Below are 5,326 nucleotides of genomic sequence, written 5' to 3'. Positions count from 1 at the left end.
ATAGGGTATATGTACAGCTGTCTCCCCCTCTCCTTTTCTTGTGTGCACTCACCCATGTGTTTGGATGTGGATCCCAGAGCATGTTATCAAGGGCTTTTCTCCACATCCCTCCTTCATGATAGAGGTTTCTCACTGAGCCTGAGTTTGCCCTTTTGGCTATGCTACCTAGCTAGGGAGCACCCAGAATCCACCTGTCTCTACCAGCACTGAGATTGTCAACACTCCCACCCTCACCCAAGTTTCTATGTGGGTGCCGTGGAATCTGAATTTAGGTCCTCATAGCAAGCACCTTACCCACTGAACCAGCTGCCCAGCCCCGATGTGTAAACTTGCATATCAATGGAAGAGAGTCCTTGGAGAGATAGGTACTGTTTCAATTTCTTACAGTGGACTATAGTCCCAGGAGACAGGAAAGTCACTGGCTTGAGATTGTACATTTTTAAGTTCTGAATCAAAGGTTTAATCCCAGGACCCCAGTATGTCACTATGCCACTTTGACAGTTATGAGACACTGACGGCTACTGGCCTTTTTGTGTTACAGGCCTGCCAGTATGGTGAAATGTATGAACTGTCTGCCCAGGGAAACCCTCAAAGGGGCTACATAAAAGTGTTCAACTTCAGAATCTTCCAAAGTTAAGGGCAACACAACTGGGCTTACGGCTGTTGTCCTGGGAAATGAAGAGAGCCATCTTGGACTGGTCAGTTATAGCCTTGTTGTCTTTAATTATAGCTTCTGTGTGCTCTCCTTTCTCCTCTCCAACCCCACTTACTCGTCTGTTTGGGGCATGACATTTAGTGTGGTTTCTGTAAGTAAAGCCACCAAAATGGGCACTCCCTCACCTACTCACCATGAGGAGAGCAGTCGTACCCCAGTGGCTCCCATCAGCCCCCTTCTCATCTTGTAGGATGTACTTAAGGAAGTTGACAGCTGACCACTGGGGAAGTGACACACCTGGCAACATGGAAGAGATAGTTACATAGAGGCAAGTCCTAAGTGTGTGGGCCTCACTGGTGGCCTGTGGCTGGAGTCAGTGGGAGATGAGCCAGTTCTCACTGGCACCTAAGGAAGGACAACCACCAGATGATAACACATCCTCAGAGGAGCCAGACTTGCTCACAGGCCCTGCTGTTGCTCTAGACAACGAGGTCAGGTATGTGGGGGGATGAACAGAAGACAAACGGGAACCCAGCTGGCCTGCCTCTCAGAAGCCTCTCTGACACCTGCTATGCAAATGGGATGGGTGTGCTAAGAGCTTCACTGACCCTTGCTGGGGACACAGAGGATGGACCCTGGAAGGAGTAAGGACCGAAGTGTCAGAGATGAACCTTGTGAATGGAGTTTGAAGAATAAGAATAGAACTTTTTTTTTTTTCAGTCACACACTGAGGAATGGCTTCAATGAATGAATGGCAAAGGGAGGAGTTTCCCAGGGAAGCAAAGTTGAGGTAAGGCCAAGGCTGCCCACAAAACTTTTCAGGTCACGATACGAAATGAAAATGAGGAGTCTGCCCCCCATCCTCTTTGTTGAGAAGCAGAAGGAATAGGGCCACTGAAAGTTCTAAGACAGGAGGCCTCCCTAACTCCTCACCCCCACCGTCCTCCTACCTGACTCCTCCTTCCCCCTGCCTGCCTCCTCCCTGCTGCCCTCCCCCTGCCTGCCTCCTTCCTGCTGTCCTCCCCCTGCCTGCCTCCTCTTTGCTGTCCTCCCTCTGCCTGCCTCCTCCCTGCTGTCCTCCCCCTGCCTGCCTCCCCCCCCCCCCCGCCTTCTGCAGTTTCTCCTGTGTTCCCATTGCTATTCTATATCACTATAACTTAATTATTATTAGCACAGGTTTTTCAATCGTCTTTATATCAGGAAATGCCATTTTAAAATGCAAATGTGAATATTTAACTTTTATGCAGAGACATCAGAAGGACATCAAAAGGACCTGTAACCCATGAAAGTCTCGTTTTTACCTGAACAATGGAAACAGAAAAAACAACAGCCTTTTACATTTGGCTTCCTGACAAGTGCAGGTTGTGCCACTTCCTTCTTTTTTCTTTCTTTGTTTGTTTGGGGTTTTTGTTGTTGTTGATTTAGAGATAGTTTTTATTTATTCTTTGACGACACAGGAATACATTGTACCTTGCTCATACCCACCCTCACCTCCACCCTCCCACTCCTCTCTGATACCCTGAACACAAACATGTCCTCCCTAACTCTTTCCCTTTTGTGCCCCTCTGAGTCCAGCCAGTGTTGCCACTGGGACGCTGACTGGCCTTGCCTTGTGTCTGTGAATCTGTGAGAGCAATGGCTGGCCAGGTCCAGTCCAGAAGACAGCATTTCACAGAACACTTTCCCATCCTCCAGGTCTTACACTCTTTCTGTCCCCACTTCCACTGTTTTCCGAACCTGGGAGTGGTTGAGATAGATGTCGCATTTAGGACTGAGCACTCCACAGACACTTGTCCTCAGTGCTCAGCCAGCTGTGAGTCTCTGCACTGACTGCTGCCCGCTGCAGAAAGGAGCTTCTCTGGCCACAGCTGAGAGCAGCGCTGACCTATCTGCTGCTCCTCCTAGGACTCTGGTTTCCTGAGGAGGAAGGAAGGATGAAAAGATCAGTGACCATCAGAGCGTCAGAGGCTCTCTCTCCCTCCCCCTCTCCTCCCTCTCTCCTTCCACCTCTCCTTCCCCCTCTCCTTCCCCCTCTACTTCCCCCTCTCCCTCTCTTTTTCCCTCTCCCTCTCCCTCTCCTCCGTCTCCTCTCCCCCTCCCCTCCCCTTCCCCTCTCCCTCCCTATCCCCTCCTCTCTTTCCTTCTCTCTCCTTTTTGCAGTGTCATGACCCTCAAGGGATGGGTTCCAAGCTACTCCATGGATGCCTAGTAGTGCCGAGCTCTCCAAGTATATCTGCTGTAGTGTTTGATAGACATACATGCTTAGAACCATATATATGGCACAGACAGATGCACAACTCAACCCAATCATGCAATTATGTCATTGTGCTGTAATGGAAGTTATTAGAAATATATGAATTGTTTGCACATAGAAGTTTGGTTTTTGTTTATTTGTTTTTCGTTTTGTTTTGCTTTCTGGTTTTTCGAGACAGGGTTTCTCTGTGTAGCCCTGGCTGTCCTGAAACTCACTCTGTAGCCCAGGCTGGCCTCAAACTCAGAAATCCTCCTGCCTTTGCCTCCCAAGTGCTAGGATTAAAGGTGTGCGCCACCACTGCCCGGCATTTATTTGTTTTTTTTACAAATGATTTTAGACTATAGTTGGCTGTGAGTAGATGAAATTAGAAAGCAAGACCAAGTGTTAAAAATTTTGAAGGGAAAAAAAAAGAATATGGTAGGGCTGTTTCATCACTCCTGATTTCTAGAACACCAGTGTCTTCGTTCTCTGTCAGAAGCAAGTTCTGGTTCAAATGAAGAAACTCAATCTATTGGATGTTGGGGTTCACACCTCCATTTCTCACTCACAGGGGACAACAAGTGTCTCCTTATGTTGATAGCAGGGTCATGAGAATTCAGGGAACCTGGATATCACAGCACTATAGGAGAAATGGTCCAAAAATGTAAAGCTGCAGACAGACTCGCCGGCAGAGTCTTCTAGGCTCCTACATGTAATTTCCTGTCCCGTTGACTTCACTCATGGAACACCGTTGAAAGAAAATTTATTAAGAATGTAAATAGGACAGCCCTAGAGTAATAAATCAAGCTTAAAGCTATTCTATTTGGCTAGTGTAAGTCTCTGCACTAATGCTGATGAAGTCATCCGTGGAAGAGCCATGGAAGTAGTAGACAAATATGGTTTTGGATCAGGGACAGTTGATTAATCTTGTTTATCTAGAACATAAGGCACAAAACAGAAAGAAAATCTAGAATAAGATCCTGGAGAGATGGTTCAGTGGTTAAGAGTACATACTGGGTGGCTCACAGCAGCCTATAACTCCAGCTCCGGGGAATCTGACGCCATCTTCTGGACACCGTGGGCACTGCACTCATATGCACACACCCGCCAGCACAGCCAAGTACACATCATTTTTAAAAAAGAGAAAAACTTGAATAAGTTGTCTCAACTATGAATGCAACCATCAGGAGTTTAGGCATTCCTTTGTATGCAAAATTTTAAAATTACATGACCTGTGGCGGTAAGAGTAGATCAGTGGCCTGATGGGAAGAGGCTTATAGAATGGACCACAGAAGGCAGTGTCAGAGACCACAGCAAGCCAGAGCTTGAAGTCATTAGAGCATTTATGGCGAGTGGAACCAGAATCAAGGCTGTGGCAGGGTGAATGCTGGATAGAAAGGGATACTTTGAAATTCAATTTAGAGCAGTTCCCTGCCCTCTCTGCTTGTCTGGTTTTGTTTTCAAACTTAAAAGTTTATTTTAAAAATAAAGCTTCCTTTTCCCATTGGATTTCTGACGTTTCACATGTCTGTGAAAAAAAATTGACTTGGGCTTTAGAAATTTACTTTGGAAGCTTAAGGCTGTCAGTCAATTTCTAAGCTATACCAAGAGTCCTTGTGGCTCTCAAGAGCGCTCTCCCATCAAAACATTGCCAATGGTGTCCTAGTGCCTGGAGATTATGTTAGAAGGCTGCATGGTATCCAAGTGAGATTTCAGTGTTTTCTGCTCTAAATAAACTCCTTTTGTCTACTTCAGACCATATGGAAATGATACAGTCAAGTAAAATGAAAATCTAACTGAAAAAAAATGTCTTCTGGGGACTTAAGAGGATTAAGCTCCACCTTTAACCAGTCTTATTCAACTTTTGGAGAGAGACTAAGGAAAGCAGTTCATAGAAATCCCTCAGAAGCAAAATCATACCCTGGAGAGAGAGCTGGGTCCGCACACACGAAACAGACTTCAGCAGGACTCTGAGCTGACTCCCAGTGTCAGACAGTGTAATGCCACACCCACTTCATTTAATACATGAAAAAGACCCATACATGGAAGGAGTTGGCTAAGGTTTCCTAGTTCACACTTTGTAAAGAAAAGTCCCTTGTGGTACGAGGGTCTTCGCACCGTGGTCAGCTGATGCTTTTCTTGGTTCCGCTCTACAAAATCCAAGTGTTAGATACATCAAATAGATATATTATTTTGACAACAACAAATAATTTATTTTCACTTTTGAATTTTACATGTATACGTGTGCCTGGTTATCTGTATGTGCACTGTGTGTGCATGCACATGTACTTGCAGAGTCCAGCAGAGGGCAGCAGATCCTCTGGAACTGGAGTTACAGTAGTTGTGAGTTGGTGCTGAGAACCAAACCCAGGTCCTCTGTAAGAACAGCCAGCCCCTAAAATCCTGAGTCACCTCTCCAGCCTGACTTCCTGGGGTAT

The 5,326-nt window shown here is 46.2% G+C and overlaps 1 long non-coding RNA gene across 1 annotated transcript; it reads left to right on the top strand.

The window, feature by feature from the left end:
• Positions 1–550: 550 nt before the first annotated feature.
• Gm32769 lies at positions 551–2,667 on the top strand. Its single transcript, XR_379614.2, has 5 exons — positions 551–698; positions 906–1,151; positions 1,376–1,445; positions 1,903–2,016; positions 2,351–2,667. It is a non-coding gene; the product is annotated as a predicted gene, 32769 (long non-coding RNA).
• Positions 2,668–5,326: the final 2,659 nt, after the last annotated feature.

Source organism: Mus musculus, chromosome 9, assembly GCF_000001635.26.
Source record: "Mus musculus strain C57BL/6J chromosome 9, GRCm38.p6 C57BL/6J".
In the NCBI taxonomy this organism is placed as follows: domain Eukaryota; kingdom Metazoa; phylum Chordata; class Mammalia; order Rodentia; family Muridae; genus Mus; species Mus musculus.
Note: the sequence above shows the minus strand (reverse complement) of the source record. Positions and strands in the feature narration are given on the sequence as shown.